We start from the raw sequence: 21,422 nt of genomic DNA on the forward strand, positions 1-21,422 counted from the left end.
GAGTACAGTGTAGAAGACAGGCAGAGTATATCACAGAGCAAAGTGGGATACCCTCAAAGGATGAGAGAGAGCGAGGCAGTGGCCAGGAGTCCACTGCAAAGCAGAACATATTCACGAGGTAACAGTGACCAGAGAGACTATTCTGTCCATATACTTTTGGACACACAAATTATTTCTACTTTTAGACATGCACATTACTTCTAAGTGTCGGGGACAGACAGATTTCCTGAAGGGTGTTTGCTCTCCTGGTGATTGGTAGGCCTGTTAGGACTAGCTCCTCCACGAGGGGACAATGACCTTTCTTATTATCAGAAATCTCCCTGTTATATAGTATTCCCACACAGGCTAGGGCTATGAGAAGCAGGCTTAGAGAGTTACCAGTCCTTGGCCTTCTGGACAGCTCAGGATGCTATGCTTCCTCCCAGGGCCAAAGACGTGACTTGGGTCTGGTACCTCTGTCCAGTAATTAGAGTCTTACTGTTTCAGGTCTTAGTTCTGTAAGCTGCTAATTGAGAGAGGAGCCCTAGTGTCCTCTAATCCTGCTAACATCTAACTAGCTACCTAACATTAAGTGCTGGAAACTTAAAAACATTAATGTCTCAACCTCTGCCTTCAGGAAGCCTCTGTTGCCTTAATGAAACTATGTAAAAATGTAATTAGCATAGCAGATACTTCTTATAGCACTTACAGTATTTCAGGCTCTAGCTTGAGAGCTTTATATATAAACTCTATTCTGTTTTATAATAATCCTGGGAAATAGATGCTATATTATCCCATTTCACTGAGGTGGAAAAGAAGACATGGGGAGATTGTCAGCTTACACAAATCCATCCAGTGAGTAACAAAACCCAAGCTCAACCCCAAATGTTCTACCTCCACGGCACTCCATTCTATTGTGAACAGCAAGTTCAAAAAAATAACAGTATTGTCATGGCATAGGAACCCAGTAAAGAAATATCTTAGTTGCACTCATTAAAGAAGGATGGAGAAATTCTTTTAATAATAACAGAAGTGATATGCATCACATGTATATCCTAAGACTATGCAGATCCATATCTGGGTTGTTTATTGTGTGCTAAATGCATGTACTGACCCAATTCAACCTCGCAGAACTCCATGAGCACAGCTCAGGAATTACCTTCATTTTTTTCCTTTTTCTGAATCCTTTTTTTTTTAACATTCCCCTTCCTCCTCTCCTCCTAGTCCTTCCTCCCACTCCCTCTCTGTTCCCACCCCCTCAATCCAGTCTTCCTCCATTTCATTCATGTGGGTCTCGTGTCGCCCAAGATGGCCTCAAGCTCACTTTGTAGCTAAGGATGACCTAATCTTTCTGGCTCTGCTTCCTCAGTGCTAGAATGTGCCACCATTCATGATCCCTGGCTTTCAGTTAAGGAAGATGAGCTGTTGGTAATTTACACAAATGTATACAACCAACTTAGGAAGTGGCTAAAGCCTCTGAGCTTGTTCTCAACACTAAGTAGAGTCACCTAGAGGACTAAGACAATGCTGGGGAGTAGAGGCAAAGACTCCCTGCACAAGGTATGTAGGAAGGCTGAAGGAGCAGGAGCCACACAGAAATGCAAGTGTTACCATCAGATAAGGGGCAAGGGGCCAAACACCAAGTAAGAGTCCAGCAAAGCAGACACTAGAGGAACCAGTTAATCTCACTTGGAATTTTACCTCTGGAGGACTGGTAGGTAGCAGATGGATATGGGCAGGCTTTCATTTTAAATTTAAACTAAACCTAGCTTGGCCATCACGCTGTGAGGGAATGTTGTGAGGGAGAAGGCAGGAGGAGAGAATAAAAGCAGAAAATAATTAGAAAAGAAGTGGACTTCATACAACACTTCCTTCTCTTTCTGGTTGTTTGCTTAAGTCACAGTACCACCCATCTGTACCAGTCTCTTCACACCACCCATCTGTACCAGTCTCTTCACACCACCCATCTGTACCAGTCTCTTCACACCACCCATCTGTACCAGTCTCTTCACACCACCCATCTGTACCAGTCTCTTCACACCACCCATCTGTGCCAGTCTCTTCACACCACCCATCTGTGTCAGTCTCTTCACACCACCCATCTGTGTCAGTCTCTTCACACCACCCATCTGTGTCAGTCTCTCCACACCACCCATCTGTACCAGTCTCTCCACACCACCCATCTGTGCCAGTCTCTCCACACCACCCATCTGTACCAGTCTCTCCACACCACCCATCTATGCCAGTCTCTTCACACCACCCATCTGTGTCAGTCTCTTCACACCACCCATCTGTGTCAGTCCCTTCACACCACCCATCTGTGTCAGTCTCTTCACACCACCCATCTGTGTCAGTCTCTTCACACCACCCATCTGTGTCAGTCTCTTCACACCACCCATCTGTGCCAGTCTCTTCACACCACCCATCTGTGTCAGTCTCTTCACACCACCCATCTGTGTCAGTCTCTTCACACCACCCATCTGTGTCAGTCTCTTCACACCACCCATCTGTGTCAGTCTCTTCACACCACCCATCTCTGGCCAGTCTCTCCATCTGCATATCTGTACCACCAGAGAACTCAGTCTGTTGAGTGTTGGTCACACTGTCTGTGGTGGGATCTTTTCAAATTCCTTATCTCAGAAACTGGCCTCCCATAGGTTCTGGGGCTTCTTCTTCTTCTTCTTCTTCTTCTTCTTCTTCTTCTTCTTCTTCTTCTTCTTCTTCTTCTTCTTCTTCTTCTTCTTCTTCGTTGTTGTAGTTGTTGTTGTTGCTGTAAAGGGCATCAAATAACGAGTTCCTACTTTGTCCTGACTTGGACCAGGTGGCTTGTGTCTATAATGACAAACCAACTTTGCATTTAAAGAATTTTGACTAACTCTTCTTTATGTTTTTTGCTATGTTTAGTGTTAATTTATAATTACAACACAGTAGTTTATGTCTGTAGTGAGGGACGTTAACTAATGGTTAAAACGCCGTCAGTAAACAACAACAAAGCTTTGAAGTGATGAGGATGATGGGGAAAATTGTGGCTGAGGCAAACAAGTTCCTTTTTATGACATAATGAGAATCCAGAGGAAACAAGATCAAGAGAAAAATAAAGAACAGAGGCTCTGTCCAGCATCCTCCTTCCTCACTACCCACATTAGAGCCTTCTGTCATGATCATTGTGTGTCCACCTTCAGGCATTCAATGGGCATACCTAATAAGGGCATGCTTTCCCAGCAAGCTTCTGGTCCAGACTTCTTTGTGTGGTGCTGGGACTGAGGCCTCCCACATGTTAGGCAAGTACTCCACTAAGCTACAGCATAGGCCCCATCCTCTAGACCTCAGTCCATTTCATCATCCAGAACTGGTTTCAAGGGGGTAGAGAAGTGACTGCATTCATCTACATTGTTTGGAAATAGATTTCATTGCCAAGAGGGAGAAGTGGGGGGAATAGATATAAAGTAAAACTTCCACAGGGTGTGACAGCATGAAAGACACAGTATTTGAAGAATGAATGACAAGATAAGACCATAGGAAGATTCATTATAGAAGCATGCAGACAAATACCAAAGACAGTGCCGTAGCCTCATTTCCAATAATAGATTGGCATGAACACACCCACTGCACTTGACAATCAGTACAACACTAGTAAAACTTGAATAAAAATGGTACCACACATTGAAGAAAGAATGAAAGCACTTTAATATATCCAAAAGTGTACACACTAAAATAAATGGCATAGACATATATGGCCCAAAGTTGTATAAAGAGCTTAAGGAAATACTGTATCTTAGGAGGCTTGGTGAAGATAAATCCATAATGCAGCTACAGGAAATGTGAAGAGATGCTTCCTGTGTTATTCCATGTAAGTGTATGTAGATGGCTACTGTAACAGGTCTGATAGGAGAAAATGAAAGCTTTCAGCCTCCTCTCCCATTAGTATTAATCTTTATTACAATGGCAGAGAATTGCATGTTCTGTTCCTATATTCTCTTCTTCTTGCCTCCGGATTAAAATAATCACATTAACAGCTAATTCCAAGGCAGGTGGTGAACAGAATAGTTAGGTGGGTTTTATCAATTTAATACTCTGTTTTAACTAGTTCTTATCATGTCTATTCTTAGCAGTTACTTGAAGATTTTATCAAATGCTGAAGGAAAAGAGATATCATCCTTAATTCCTGAAAGCATGCAGGGGACAAAAGAAATTGTTTTGGAGTTCTTTGATGTCTCTTTTAGGAGATGAGCTACATTTTCACTTAGAGGAAATATACAGAAATATTATATTGATTTTCTTAAAGTTATGATGCATAAAGTGACCTAATTTTCAGCAGGGTCTCTACTATGCTAAACAGTTATTCAAAGTCTAATTTATCACTCCAAGTATATTGTGAGCCAGAAAATCTTAAGAGAATTTTGTGTTGGAGATAACAGTAAGTTTTCTCTTTTAGGTTTTACCTCAATGCAAGAACCCATCCAGCTCCTCTAATTCTAAGTCCGTTAAAGATCTCCTAACTGTGAAACATTGTTTTAATTACCTTTGTGGTAACTAAAATGGAAACATAGCAACTAATTATTTACAGAGATGCCTATAATTTATACAGTCTATTGGGTTTAGGTTCCTAGTTAGAGTGATCTTTCCGTCCAAAAAAAATGCTTTGTCACATTTAGAGGAAGGTATGTTGAAATCTACACTCCCTACAATATCATATTAATCTGAATTTAGTAATCTCTTGGGTAAAACTAAATCCATTTATGACAGAACAAAACTTCTTTTTAAAAAATACCTTAAATTCAACTCTGTAGAACTGTATTCTATCTATGTATAAATATTCCTTTTAGGGGTTATGAACACCAGTTCATATCCCAGTAAGGGATAAACTCAGGGAAGATGGACATACCCACTGATTTCCAGATCTCAAGAGGTTCTAGACCCTACAGTCTATGGTCTTCCCAGATAATGAACTAAGTGGAAGAAATAGTGCAATCAAATTGAAGGATGGATTTCAGCATAGTTAGGAAAAAATTGCAACCATTAGGCATTTCCAACTTAAACAGGAATTAGTGAATTCTTTTTATTAGAAGGGCACAAACACTTGGAAATGAACAATGTTGCCATAATCCAAGGACATCTATTTGCTTACAGAGCCCCCAAATTCACATCCTTATTGTCTTAAATGACCTCCCACTGGCTCAGCTCCATGAAATCATTCCTATGCCTTCAATGAGTAAGAAGATGAAGGCTGTTCAGGGACATAAATGACAGGGCTAAAAAGAAAATGAATTGTAAGAATGGAGAGGCACCTTGATGACTGGCTAGACTCTCTATACACAACAGCAACAAAACAGTGAGATAGAAATCCAAGGTTTGAAAATTGCATGACCCAGGGAAGATGGAGCTCTTACAGATGAGAGATTTGGGACAGGGAATCACTTGATGGTACAAGACAAGAATAAATCAGTCGACTGGATGATGGCAGGAAGACCCAATCAAAATGTGTGTAAATTTTATTGCTGCAACAAGGCTGCAAACTTATTGAAAATCCTGGTTGTTGTCCTACCTTTCATTCTGACCTCCACTAATGCCAACTTTTCACAGAGCAGAATTCAAACCACAATTGAGTTGAATCAATCATGTTTTATATCATGTGTTGGTTTCTCTTGACATATACCTAGCCAGATTCTCAGTATATAAATTGTCCTGCTGGCTTGAGAAAGGCACTGGAAACCTACATTGGCTTTCTCCAGTCACTAGGATACCATTCTGAAAATTGCAGTTTCCATGGCTGAAATGAGTTAATTTCTTGCCAAATAGAAAGAAATGTGCTCCCTTTATGCCAACAGATTAACTTAAATGCTTATGGCAAAAGCCACTGAGCCCATTCAATCAGGATTATATTTGACCAACATTGCAATTTCATCAGAGGGTGGTGTAAACAAAATTACAAGCAAGAGTCCTATTCGATGTAACTGGAGATATGCACATAGATGAGACTCAGATCATTGCAGAAAAAGTTTCAGCATATAAAGCTTAAGTTGAGTATATAAAAGCTGGTGCTTCAGATTTTAGGAAGATAATTATTATCATTGGAAATGCTTAACAATATACAAATATTATATAAATTCTTTAAGTCAAAATTAATTTTAATATATGCAATAGTCAGCATGTAAGAAGTGCTTGGGGTTTGATGTCATATATTTATCTGGCCCACAAATCCTTATGCACAACATGAAGTTTACTGTTTAGTGGAGGGGATTCAGAAAAAAAATCCCATAAATAGATAAATGTGTATGTTGACAAATTGTAAAAGCATTAGAAGTAAAAGTCAACTTGGCTCCTTGCTTGGGAACTGGGATAGAATGTATCAGAGCATAGTCCTAGACTATCAAGTACATCATCATTCATGCTAACACACAACTCAGTGTCAGACATTTAATAAATGAGTTTTGGACTGCAATTTGTAAAGTGTGCAGAAATTATCCATATAAATTCTAGAGCAAGGAATGAGTATCACCGAAGTACCACACCAGCCAAAGGAACATGTGGAAGATTCCAAGGTGAAAAGAAAATGGTGTGTTTGAAAACTTTTAGGATATCAAAGTAGTTAGCCAGGGGAAGCAAGGGACAAAGCATGAAGAGATGGGGAAGATCATGCATGGTTTTATAGCTCACCTTAAAGATTCTGGTCATTATCTCGAGAACAATGGGAAATGCTTGAATGTTTTTTAGGGAATAAAGAACCATTATCAGATTTGCTTGCATAAAAGCACTACTCTAGTTGCAGAGTGGAAAATATGTGCATTGGAGGGTAACTAAATGAATGCAGTTAGAGAGCTATTGCGAGCAGGAGATGAGGGTAGCTGAGACAAGGGTAATGCTATGGGAATAGAGAGAAGTAAATGAATTTGGAAACTAATAAGCAAACTTGCATTGGTAGGAAGGAGCCAACACCATTGTCAGCAATTACCATCAACACAAATAAGGTAACTTCTGAGGAGCTTAGTTCTAGTTTTCAGAGACTACAATCATATACAAACAACAGCAAAATAGATATTTACAAGAATAAGATAGAATAGAAATAATGTGTCCAAGAATAACAGATAGTTGAGCTACTCTTTTAGAGAGATGTGAAGTTTCTATTAGGAAGCAATGCTTGAAAGAAGAGATAAACAAGAATGAATCTCTCTCTCTATGCAGTATTTCATCAAGAATAAATCACTGCAGTGGATGATGCAGGTAACCCCAAACAAAAACCTGTATAAATATTACTGTTCCAACAAAACTACAGTCTTATGGAAAATCCTTGCTGTTACCATACCTTTTCATCTGACTTCTATTAATGCCACCTTTTCAGAGGAGAATTCAAAGCATTCTTCCTGCATTGAGTCAATAATGTTCTGTGTCATGCCATTGTGTGTGTTGAATACACACACTCTATTGAAAATTGGAAAGAGGAACTCTTCCTCGGGGGACACAAAGAAATGCCTACTCACCCCATATAGGGAACCAATGAGAAACCAAAATCATCATTCTACCCAAGTTCAACCTGGTGAACCAATAACTTCATTGGACTTGCTATAGGAGCATGGGTAAGAGGTTATTCACAGGAGCTTCCATGACCCCCAAACAGCTGCATCATAAATGTCTGATTCCACCATGGAGGGTGATTCTGCAGAGATGCACAGATGGAGTGTGCCCTAACCTTCCACACTCTAGTACCATCTAAGACCGTAAGATCAAGTACAGCAAGATAATCATTCAACTGGAAGAGGGGTGAAGGAGGGAGTGGCTATCAGGTCTCAGATGAAAGTCTGATGACCTACCCCACTAACTTGTATAAGGAAACATCAGAGTAGTCAAGCTACCCTAATTAAGACAGTAACATGGCTCTTGCGTTCTGCCTCAGACACAGAGAAGACACACTAGGCAGAAGGACCAACAATTGCTGAGGTCACATAACAACGGCTGTCCTGGCTTATTCAAAGAATGGCAAGCAGGACAGTGTAGCTCAAGTAGAGCCCAGGATTAGGCTGAGTGAGGGGTAGGCAAAGGTATGCTTATTGCAATAAGAAAACTTAGAAGCACCAAGTTTGGGACAGAAGGCCATGGGTACAGTTTTAGACATGTTGAGTTCCAGTCATATTTAAAACATCTAAAATGAAACTTTTTAACTAAGCACAATATGGATGTACAAAATTGGAGCTAAGCGAAACCTAGGACAAAAATACCAGCTTCAGAGTCCATATTATACAGCTGGTTACTTAAACTATGGATGTGGATGGGATAACCCTAGAAGGATACACAGAAACTAGAGGAACAAAGGCTAGAGTGTCATAGAATTCCAGTCCTCAGTGGCCACATAGAGGGAAAGGAGCCTGCAAAGGACAGTGTAGTCCGGAAGCTAAGTGTTTCAGAAGTGCGCAATGGGAGCATTTCAAGGAGAGTGGTCAACAGAGTCAGTGGACCGCGTGGGAAAGCACACAGAAAGGGATGTACTGATAAGAACTGGGAAACCAGTGAAGGTGCTCTTAAACACAATCAGTTCTGCTAAAGATAAAGAAAAGGCCCGATTAGAGGTGATGGAGAAACAAAGAAATACAAAAACCGATGGAACGTTACTGCTTGGGACCAGTTTTCTGAGGATTTCCAAACTGAGGGTTAAGTTTTTTAAAAAGGAAATATTAGATGAGAAATTGATTCTGAGATGAAGTTTTGGGGGTTGATTTAATTGGTTTTCTGTTTTCGTTCTGTTTTTTTCCTCAATGTTAAGTTCTTTTTATTATGATGCTACTTAAACATATGCAAATGTAAAGCCCTACAAATCTTTAGGCTTACAGTTGTTAGAGAATTATAGAAATAAATTTGCCAATCAAATATAAAGTGAACTACAAAACCAATGCAATTAGGACTGGTAACACTGGTTAGGGAGAAGAGGAGGGAGTCTTCCTGAAGCCCCATTGGCTCCTCACAGTATGGAAGGCCCTTGGCTCTGATTATTCTGTTGGTTAGAAGGCTTAGACCTAGTAGGGCCCAGATGGAGAAGACAAAATTTAAGTCTGGACATTGAGAAGAAGTGTCAAAATATAAAGCTAGAGAAATCAAATGAGAAGGTCTCACTGATATCCAATTGGGCACACTTTCACTCTGACTACTAAATGATATTGTCACAATTTCTCACACCAATAATATACAAAATTGAGCAGTCAATATTTAAATATTTAAATATTTAAATATCAATATTTGTCTGCATCAAAATGAATGCAACTTTAAATAAAATACATTAAATCAATGTGATATGTTAAATTAGACCCTGAAGAAAAACAATATAATCATATGTGCTCATATTGGGTTTTTATTTCATTTTTGACAATTGACTATTATAGAATAAAACATAGGAGAAAAAAAACATAGAACTCTAAATGCATTTCAACCAGAAGTTTTCACCAAAGACATAGTTGATAAAAAAAAAGTAATGGGTTCACAAATTAGTTTATCTTCATAATGATTTTATGTTTAGTATTGTGATCATAATATAATCTCAAAGATAAAAGAAATAATTAAAAAATGAACATAGATAATGAAGAAGAAAAATCTCATCCAGTTGTCTGTCAATATTAAATGTACTAAAAAATGTTGATGTTCAAATACCTAAAATATAGTATTCAGATATCTAAATCCTTGATTTTTTTAAGATTTATCTTTCATTTTTAATTCCACGTATGTCTGTGCATGTGTATATGCACACTAGTGCAGGTGTCCCTGGTGTCCAGACTGTAAGACTAGAGCTAGAGTTGCCGACAGTTGTTACCAGCTAGGACACGTGTGGGTGGTAAATATGATCTCTGTAAGGGCAGTACTTTATCTGAAACACTGAGCTATTGCTCCAGCCCCTCTAAATCTGAGCTTGGAGGAAGGAAAGAAGGAGAGGAGAAGGAAAAGAAGAAGGAGGAGGAGGACAAGGGGGAGGAGGAGGAGGGAAGGAGGAGGAAAAGAAAGAGAAGAAGGAAAAGGAGGAGGAGGAGGAGGAGGAGGAGGAGGAGGAGGAGGAGGAGAAGAAGTTCCATTATGTTACTCCCATACACCAACAATATCACTTAATATTATCACACTATTTTTTTTTATTTTCTCTCTTGCAAAGACAAGAGTAAAATTACATACACTACAAATTATTTTTAAACTGACAAGAAATTTGAATTTTATACTAAATACAATAAAAATCTTCTGTTTGACCAGCAAACAGTTGTCACCTGATAAGATGTGAGGTTAAATGGACAATTAAACATTAACTCAAGTCCCAGTCATTCACTCTATGGTGACCTTTACATACCAGACAAGGTTTTAAAGATGAATCATGGACCCAATGTCTGAAATAGCATTGCAGGTCATGAAATACAAGCCAGTGGTTAACATTCAGCTTTCTCTACCCACAAAAAACATGTTGTAAATGTCCTTGAGGATATTGTCTAAGATAGTATGACTCTGTCGAGTTAGAACACAAGAAGAAATATGGTGCCTTGAAAATAAAGACATAAGAACGACAGTGGAAGTTCAAAGAGCAGACACATGACTCAAAGACAATAGAAAGCATGCCAAGGACTCTTGTCTAAGATGCTCAAGGATTACATGCATCACCGCATGCGCGTGCGCGTGCACGTAGGTTTGCTAAAGAAAGTGAGACCTGATTGATGTAGAGTGTTTCCTGTACTGTTCCTACTGATTAGACTAATGCGGAGTGCTGGAGATACAGCTGGATAATTAACCAAAGACAGACTAGCAGCTAGTAGTAAAGAATTATCCTTTGGGGAGGGGCGGGGGACAGCCAAAAATAGTGACTTATTCATAGAAGGGGATAAACTCTGGATTTGCCAGGGGAAAAAAAAAAAGATGACTGAGTAGTTCTGTCCACTGTGACCTTGGGAGGGTAAGACTTGGTACTGGGATCAGAAGAAATCTGATCTGATGCCAAAAAGTATATGGAGGATTCTCCCTTTCGGGTTAAATAAGCCATACTTCCTAAAATGTAACTGAGATCAATTTAAACATGAAAAAGACTTAAAGGGGTTAGACATAGAAATGGCATCTACATAATTTTTAAAAACTGTGTGGAAACTAACAGGGAGAAACTTAGCTGAGTCCCTGTAATGCTCACACACACACACACACACACAAAGATATTCTTCAGCTGATTGGATGTGCTCTTCCACGTCTGAACACAAGCATACACATCACGGTTGATAGAGAACTTCTACTTAACATTACATGCACAGTGAGCATTTGACCGGCTTCAGAGTATGTTATGAGTATTTCTGAAGGATTGAGCTGCTTCTCACACTGTCAACATGAAGTCATTCAAATGCTCTTCTGTGGCAATGAACCCTGGCAAAAGTTAGGCGCAAAACAATAAGCCGACCACACTGATATTTCTCCACATACCTTCTGTTAATCATTATTCACCACTTATATTTTCTTTTCTTATAACCCACCAGTCCAAAAGGTTAAAAAAAAAAGGAAAAAATGCAAACACACCTACTGACACTGGTGATTAATGATACGCTCAGATACGCATGAGGCGAGAGAGCAAATGATTAACCACTTCGTCATTGCCCTGCTCGTTTCCAGAGCCGTGTCAGTGTGAAGGATGTTCTGAAAACAAACAGTCTCGCATCATCTGTTGGTCTCAGGCAAGCAATGGTCCTTCCAATGCTGTGGTCTTAAGTATCGATTTGTAAAAGGTATCAGGTCTGACAAGAGGCCTCAGAGGCTTCGTGACCATGAGCCTAATTCCCAGAGTGACCTGAATCAGGGAAATGCCTCAACTCTGGATAATCTCTGAGTGACAAGTCACTTCTAAAAGGCCTGTGCAGGGTGCCTGACCTCAGACTATGATTCTTGTTTATAATCTAAGTAATGCTGACATGACAGCTTCTGATGTGGAAGTACAAGCAAAGGAAAACGGGGCATATTTAATGTAGACAAAGTTCTAGAGGAAAAAGAAAAGCCATTTCACACGCATTGACAATCAATTTTTCTTTAAATTTGCCAAAGGTACCAACCCTAGGCATGTTCTCCACAACTGTTCAGTCTTCACCCAAAACTTTCAGCTGTTTATTTCCATTGAGTCAGATTCCAACCTAGTCTTAGGAAAATACAACAGATTAAAAAATGAAGTGGCTACCTAGATCAAGGTACTGAACTTTTTAGTTAAGATATGACTTGGTATCTACAAAATCTTCTCCCCTATTATGTTACATATAATATTTTGCTTTCTCCTCCCCAAATAGATTCCATACCTATCTAAAGTAAAGTCCTTTAATGTACATGTATGCTATCCTGATGGGCTGCCATCTTTCTGTAAGATTAGAGACCTCTATAGTACTTCTTCCAAAATACTTCTGATGTACTTGGAATTAACAGCAATTGCTTCAGACTCTAGGCAGAGTAAAGAGGTAGAAGAATAATTTTATTTCTGTTTTTATTGCTTCCTAGGAGCTCTGGGAGAAGAAAGTTGATACTGAAATATAATTTATTAATAATAATTTGTTTCAAAACTTTCCCAGTGAAAGGGGGAGAGGGAAGGATCTGTGAAAAGCTTTAGAATTCCCCGAGAAGGTGGCTTGCTCGTGGTGTTAAATATTGACAAGAGAAAAAGGAAAGCTATTAGCACTGCTTTTATGAGTACAGGGCCACATCCTCACAGCCAGGCTTAACAGCATCCTCAGAGTAGACCAGGAATTTTCCACATTGCAAGTTCTCTAGACAAAATTTCTGTCTCACTTCCCAGCAATGGCAGATTCCCCAGGCCGTTAGTCCCATGCCTGACTCATGCATCCTGGTCAGCCTTACTCATAAGCATCTTTTCAAATAAGAGGCAAGCTGGTACATGGATGCTGTACAAATTGTAATTGGAACCCCAGAAACTCATTTATTTCAAGAAGTTATGCAGGGACCAGGAAATACTTTTTTTCCCCTATCAGCACTCAGACTTCTGTTGCTATCTGGTATGTAGATAAAGAATATGAAGAGGCTCTCAGGAGGAATGGCCAAACACAGACAACATTTTCTGCAAGAAAGATCGAAGGGGATCTTGGTCATGTGGTTAAAATCCGAAACCATCAGGAATTTGCTAAAACGTAAGGATAGAAATTGCTTTTGTTTCTGGAAGAGGGAAAGGGCATCATTGATTAATTTGTCTGAACTACATAGTTTGTAGGTAGAGCCATGCATCTGCCTTGGCTGTACCTCAGTTTAGCCAGGAAATTTTAAAAGTTGCCAACACTAGCCAGGTGTGGTGGCAGACAGAGGCCTGTCATCCCAGCCCTGAGGAGGTAGATCAGGAATTCAGGGTACGTAGCAGGGTTCACCCCAGGGACATAGCGGGCTTGAGGCCAGCCTAGGTTATGCAAGATCGAATCTCAAGAAATAGAAAACTGCCAGCATTTGAAGTTCATACCAAAGATTCCTGCCATGAGTTGGTGCTGGCCAGAGGTATCAACCAACCACGGATTTTACTTTCCATTTAATGTTTGGATGTGGTCTTGCTGTGTAGACCTGGGCTTGGGATGCACTATAGAGATCAGGCCCTCCTGCCTCAGCCTCCCAAGAGCTCTCATACATGCCTTTAAAAATTCTCCAGATGTTCCAGACGTTCCCGCTGTGTGATCTGGATGGCAAACCAATGAACTAGGGGACAGTGACATGACGGTTCAGATTTTCAGAGAATTGGACAAACATCTGAAGGCCAGTTTTTCACAGACCCCAGACCCAGAGCAGAAGCAGAATTGTATGGAGAGCGCTTTGGAAGCACAAAAGACAGCCCGTTTTCTTTACTTTCACACAAGCCCCTTGTGGTATTCTGACAAAGCTGTCTCTCCTGAAGAAACTGTGGTCAAGCTCCTGTGAGTCTTTCTGTCTCAAGTCTTGGCTTTGGTCTCCACACTTGATGAGTCTACAACACACAATTGTAGAAAGAAACCTACTAAGTCAGCTAAAGGGAATCCCCAAACTTTCTTATCTCATTTCTTTCATTCACTAAATTCCTAACCCAATCATCTTAAGCCAGATATTAGGTCATTCTGCCTGCCTTCAGCAGGAATCCTATTTGGTTGGTATAGTAAGAATTTCTCTCCATTCAATATCCACTTCTTACTGATTTTCCAACCCCTAATCACTCCCTTCCCCCCAGCTTCCATGGTTAAAGTTTCCACTTGATATTATCTTTCGAGTTAAACTCAGGCGCTATCTCTCTCTCTCTCTCTCTCTCTCTCTCTCTCTCTCTCTCTCTCTCTCTCTCTCTTCTCTCTCTCTCTCTCTCTCTCTCTCTCTCACTCACTCACTTTCTCTCTCTCCTCTCTCTCTCTCCCTGCTTCAATGGTCTTGCTTCCTACTGTGAAAGTCCTGAATAAAGGATTTCTTAGCAATATAGCAAGAGTCAGGCTAGCCCTTGCTTTAGCACATGACATTCTGAGACAGTGATACTTGCAGCCTTCTGCTTCCTGGTTCCCCATCAGGAACCACTTTTATTTGCCACCTGGGTGTCACCACTTTAAAATGTGCTATCACTCAAGTATTATGAACTTGGGCACCATCAAGGTCCTACGGGAAGAGCAGAGTAGAAAGTGATATATATAAGGAACAGATATGCGATTTTTCCCCCAAAAGATAAGATGAATAAATGTGTCTCAGCAGTAAATATTGAAGGAATAATATCCCTTTGGGATAACAAATGCAGAACTATAAAAATGGATAAAGGGTTGATTGATGGTTTGGGTAGTAACTAGGTGTGGGGAAGGAAGAGGCAACAAGACAGGATTTTTAAAAAAATACAAGCCAGCATTTTTAAGAGACTCATTTTAGAAAGGGAAATAATGTTAAAGCTCAGCTCAAATCTGAAATGGGTCCACAGAGAGGAGGCCAGGTGACAGATTCCTCAATCAAGACCTGCAGGTACTAATGGGATTAATGAGATTATAGTACCTTACTTTAACATCTTCACAGTTGACCTTGGAATTTAAGATGCAGCCAGGTTACTTCTGGTAAATACGTTCACCTGTGCAACAGACATTAGCTAGTATGTCATTCCCAAGTGTAATATGTACATAGAATACAAAGAAAGCTCTGTGTAATGATTTTCATGTAAAATTCTGTGAAACAGTGTCAACACTCACGGTGCACTTAAAACTTCGAAAACATGACATTTTATCATATGAAATTAATAGGCCTAAAAAGCAGAAGATTTAACCCAAATAACCTAAGCCTGTCTTTATTTAGTTTGTTGGCAAGTTTGTGGAGAATTCTGATTTTAGATTTACTTTATAGTTGCAAAAATAAGGGGAGGTTGAAGGGAATAGAGGAAGTAATGGTAAATGGACTTTCCCAAGGTGTTAGAGAGGATGGCTATCTGAGTTAAAGTTATAATTTATGGCCTCTTAATTGCTCAACTAATTACTATGCCTGCTGTTAAAAGCACTCAGTTATACGTTCTGAATACCAAAGTTGATGCCCATTTCCTCTGATATCGAGAGAATTGCATCCACTGGAAAGCTTTCTCTACTTTTGATGGGTATTTAGAATTTAATTTTGCATCGATTACAAGCGGTTTTCAGAGAAATGCTACCCACAGTGTGTAGGACAACTTGCTTGCACAGAAATAATGGATATCGTGGTTTATTCTTTGTAGACATCACTATCCGCTCTCAAATTCACTCTCGGATATGTTAAAAATATAAGATATCCCTGCACTGACAATGTAACCCAGGAGTTTGGAAAAACAAGCAGGGTTACTACTTACATGATATAAAATAAATGGGTAGAGGGCTAGGGAGATTGCTCAGTGGTTCAAGCACTTACTATACAGGCTTGAAGACCAGAGTTTGGAACCCCAGAATGCATGAAAATGCTGAGTGGACATGACAACCTGCCTGTGATTGTAGCACTTGGATGGCCTGTGAGAGTAGACCCCTAGAACAAGCTAGGTAACCAGGCCAGCTGTATCAGTGAGCTCTGGACTCACGTGAGAAACTTTGTCTCAATGAATAAACTGGAGAGCAACTGAGAAAAGTTATCAGCATCAGTCTTTGCCTAAACACGCGCACACACACACACACACACACACACACACACACACACACACACACGCACACTTGCACACATGCATGCATGCATGCATGCATGCATACACACACAGTAATGCATACACACACATGGAGATAGACAAGAGAAAAAAATAGATAAAGCTACATTTTATGAAATGTGTTCTGTACAAGTTTAAACTTTTAAAAGCATTATAACAAAACTCCACTTGTTTCAATAAGCGGGAGTGGATGCTCTCCTTATTCAGAGCTGGACTGAAGGACAGTGAACGGAAATAACCAAGAAGGCATCATCAACTGATCCAATCACTAGCCTCAGAAGAGTATGTGGGAAGAACTGTGGTGCGGCCTTCTTCATTTACATGTTGAACTCCTAACCCCAAGTTATCTCCAAATGTTGCTGAATTTGGAGGGAGACAAATTTGACAAAGTCTGCAAAGAGATCATGAAGGTAGAATTAGGCTTCTAGGGTGGACTCTACTGCTGCACCTTTCTTACAACAGATTAAGACAGACACAGAGGAAAAGCCCCTGAGAGGATGATTACAAGAAAAAGAACGAGGCCCTAGAAAAAGCTGACCCTGACACTTTAGCCTCGAACATCTACCCCTCAGAACTATGGTAAAATAAATTTCATTTGTTTAACCTGGGAAAAGTGGGATTTTGTTACAGCAGCCCTAGCGAACAGCTACAGGAGCCATTTTAAATATTCTCAACAGGAAAGTAGGAGGCTGAAATCTTCCTACCCCCTTCCCTAGTTAAACTTCTCTAAGTTGAAAGTGATGAATAACCATAATACAGGAGAGGTGCATCCTACTGTCTAAATCACGGCCGGTCATATTATGATCATTATTTTCCTGCTTTCGATGTAATTTGATGCATGGAATTAAAATTCTCTAAGAACTATTAGGTAAATATTTTGAGTAAAATTTTAAAGCTCAGGAAAGGAAATGAATAGAGACAAAAAGTCCTGTCAAAGAAAAGGTCTGTTTCAAAGAAAAAGTACAGAAACATATTTTCTGTGTTCAGCCACAGACGGCAGGCTTCAGCTCTCATTTCTTCCCCTTTTGCTGTTTCTAAATCGACCCCAGGGATGGCGGAGTTTATTCATTTACGAGAGCCAGAGAACACTACAAAGAAGCAAAAGTGCCCCAGCGGTTGCCTTGGTTCACAATTTTCTCATTCACCTTGATTTTGGCTTTTAACTTTTATCTATAATCTTCCAAATTACGAGTTGGGAATTTGAGGTTAGGAAGGTCAGATTTAAGAAAGTACATCTTAGACTGATTCTTCTCTTTGAAGAGCCGCAGAACCCAAACTGTATGTCTCCTTTCTCATTACGCCCATCAATCCCAAATTAACTAACTTGGAAAAAGCAGAAGGGGATGTCTCCCACACAGCTGGTTACACATTGATAAATAAATCCAATTTTTTTTTTTTTTTTGCGTGCCAGACTGCGACCACTGGGGATCCTCCCAGAAAAAAAATATTAACCAACCCTTTCCATATTGAAACAAGGCAATGAATAAGAAGGGAAGGCTTCAACTCTAATCTGGAGCTGTAAAACAAACTGTATGAGGAGTGATAATTCAGCAGGAAGGAGATTCCTGACCCTTCGTAGACTGGCAGGTCTTTAAATTAAGACAACTCCTAAGAGGCAAGGAATGGTTCTTCCAGGTCAGGCAGCCTCATGATGTCTCTTTAAAATTAAAGTTGAGTGTTAGTCCACCGAGTTTTTGAGAAAAACAAAGCAAATATAAAAAAGGAAGAATTCTGAGTAATGTAGCAGAGCACCAGAAATTCAAGAGAAGCTCAGGTGTGAAGCTGCACTCTGTCTTAGACTATCAGTCACTGGACCTGAGTATTGTCAGCCTGGTTGACTTCCCACCAGTGGGGTAATTGTTCTCACCTCAGAGAGATTGTGGAGAGGTAATAAAACATGTAAAGCATTTGGTAACATGCCTGACATGGGGAAGGCACATTCAATTGTGTGTTCTATTTCTTCCCTTATGCCTTCATCATGAGTTTATTTATAGGATTGCTGAAGTCTTCAACAAAGCTGTATCAAAGAGTATCAAAGGCAGATTCTCGTCTGTACTTGCTGAAGTGTTCTGTAAACTGTGATGGAGGTCACAGTGACCTGATGAAGAGTTCCAACTGGCTTTTCCCCATTCACTCCCACAGCCATTCTTGTCTTTTTTTGTTTGCTATTTTAGCTGGCTGGAGTGGGAGCACTCAGCCCATCTGATGGCTAGGTGTGCTGCGTAGAAGGAAAAATTGCTAATGACAGAACTTGAAATATTTATATTCATTTCATAGAAATCATTCCTAGCAATCAAATAAATAGCAAAATGAGAAACCAGATGAAAACTATTTATAGATTGTCTTCGTGTGAGCTCCCAGAACAAAATGCTACAGACTAGGGAGCCTAAAGGTCAAAATCCCACATCTCTGCACAATAGAATGTCTAAGATCAAGATGCCAAGACTTTGTTTTCTGGTGAGCAAATTCCTCCAGGCTTACAAATGGGTATTTTGATACTGTGCCCCTTATGGCTCTTCCCTTTCGTTGTACATAGATCTTATAAGGCCACTAATTCCACACTGAGATCCCACCAGCCGCCCTTCCTCATCTCATCTAATCACCTAACGTAATCACCTCCTAAAGTTATCATCTCCACATGCCATCACATTAAAGGTTATGGCTCCATTAGATAATTGAAGGGGCATGCAATTTAATCTGTAACATAGTTTATAATATATATACATATATATTTCTTTTTCATATTTCAAATAAATAGAAGCCCCTCTCCTGAAAAATTCCAAGATGAGAGTCTCCTGTGTAAATTGCTATCCCCAGTATGGGACTGTATAGAAGGTAGGCACTCATAGTCTATCTCTAATGAAGTTTATACAAACTTCTGCAGGAATAAGCCTCACTAAAAGCACAACAGAACTCCTAAATTTTAGAAAATCTGTATTTTTCTTTAAATAAAGCCCTCCATGTAATCTCAAGGAACAAATCATGACATGTTGAAAATGCCATTTCCAAGACGCAAAGTAGGTTGGAAAAGGAGAAATACTAGTAAAAGCTACACAATCCCATCTAATTCCAGCAGTTTGAAGAAATAAGATTAAATTTTATGCTGGGCATAGGAACAAAGAAGAATTGCAAAGACAAAGACTGAAATGATGGAACTGGAAGACAAGAAGGTACAAATGAGAGCAGCAATGTGTAAAAGATGAGATGCGCAGAAACACAAGAGAGTGGAGATGGGGGATAATTGGGGGTACCTTGGAATTGAGAGTGGCAAGAAAGCTGTGGGAGACTTCAACTTTTAGTAGCATGGTCACTATTGTGAGAGAAGACAATGTTTTGAGAACAAGGCTGCAATCAACCCAGGAAGAAGCAGGGGCCTTAGGAAGAAGCCTGGGGTACTAACCCAAATATCAACAAGAATTCTTGACATTCCACCATCTCTTGGCAGTAGGGAGCCAGAACCACAACCCCAATAAAAACAGTGGGAGGGCTCATGGATCTTGTGGCTGTTGCTGTCTATGAAGTTGCCTTCTGAGGCTGGCTACAAAATTCTCAGGGTCTAGTGCAAAATGAAAACTTGCGATCCTGGGTAGGAGCAGGGATGCCGGTCTTTTTTCTTTGGCCTATGGCTCCAACCCAAAGGTGTAGCCCAATGGGCTGTAGTGTTGATGTTGAGACAGGTTTAGTATCCAGATATGAAATACAGAATGTACCATGACATTGCAAGCCTGGGGAGGAGATGGGCCATGCTATTCTCCTCTGAAACCACACATGCTACATTATTAAACCTTACCTCCCGTACGTCAACACTTTAGTTCCCTTCAGAGACAGAGGGCATGGATTACACAGAACGTAAACACCTCCCAGTGACACGGAGTGCAGCAGCAATTGAATTGTTGAATCTCCAAGGCTCAAAGCTCCCTATAAATGCTCTGTTTTCCCATTGGATTTCATTTATGAAATACAAGTTCAAAGCTAAAATTGTGAAGCACTAGACGACTACAACTCCATAGCACAAAACCACAAACTTGTGATGCTTTGAGCATGTGGCTCCAGGTGCAAATTAGAAAGCTGGCCCTGCATGGACTTCAGTGGGGTAAGGGCTAGATGCCCAGTGCAATCTATTTTGTTCCTAAATCATTCTATCCTAAAATAATTGCCTCCATCTCCAGCCCTCTTTGCCACCATCTATTCCCAATCACTGGTAAAGTCTTCTTACTGTCCACCTTGATCCCTCTCAATTGGATCAGGAAAAAGTTGAAGCATCTACAAAATTGTAAAAAGAAAAACTGTTAACAATTGGTTCCTGGGCTTTGTTTGACCTGATGGTAAAGACACAACAGAGTTCTCTCAACTGGATGTTTTTGTCACTGTTAACATTAGGGAAATACCTGCACTTACAAAGTAAGAAGAATTTCAAGCACTTCAGAATAAATGGATTTAAAAACAAAACAAAACAAAAAACAACTTCCCCTATCTGTGGAACCATTCAAGAGTTATCACAAGTAAGATTGTTTGCTTTTGTTTGTTTTGTCTGTGTCTACTGGTAGTTATGATATGGAGTCACATAAAATACACATAGCGTCTCCCGTCCTCTACCCACTTCCTAACTCTCGCTTCACATGCTCCACCATCCTGTTTGGCCATCTCTCTGTTTGAGGTGCTGATGCATGTTCACCTTATCTTTCATGCTCAGTACCTGCAGGTAACTTTTTCATACAGGGATCCTGTGTGATGTTCTGGGCTCACACACGCTCAAAATGTAAATACGTGAGGCTAATACGTGAGCAACAGCTTCAAGTGTCGTCAGGAATAACAAAAATTGGCTGTCATTTGGGTCTCCATTTTGTCATCACTTTGTCACGGTCTCTCATTTGGAGCTGCTAATATTATTCTCTTTCCTTTTATAAACGGTTAACTCCATGTCTCCAGAAGCTTTTAAGGCGTTTTCTTTTCTCTTGGAATATTCTCATTTTTTTCCATTACTTTCTCAGTGTTCCATTTACCTTCAAAGTGTCCTGAGGCCTGAGTTTGTTTCTATGCTATTTTCTTCTTCCTTTTTTGGAGGGGGGTTGGGGGCTTCTCACCATGTAGCCCAGACTGGTCTTGAACTCACCATGCAACCCAAGCTGGCCTCAAACTGGAGGTTCTTCTGCTTCAGTTTCCCAAGTGCTGGGATTTAGAGTCATGTGCCACCATGCCCAGCTAGTCCTTTCTTCTGCTAGAACTTCATCGGCATTTCTTAAATCTGCTTTTATATTTTTCGTCTCTCAGTTTTATTCTTCATTCCAAAAGATTTTGCCAACTTTATTTTCCATATAAGCATTTTTAT

The sequence above is a fragment of the Peromyscus californicus genome, unplaced genomic scaffold (assembly GCF_007827085.1).
Source record: "Peromyscus californicus insignis strain IS unplaced genomic scaffold, ASM782708v3 Scaffold_18__1_contigs__length_77618521, whole genome shotgun sequence".
Lineage (NCBI taxonomy): Eukaryota > Metazoa > Chordata > Mammalia > Rodentia > Cricetidae > Peromyscus > Peromyscus californicus.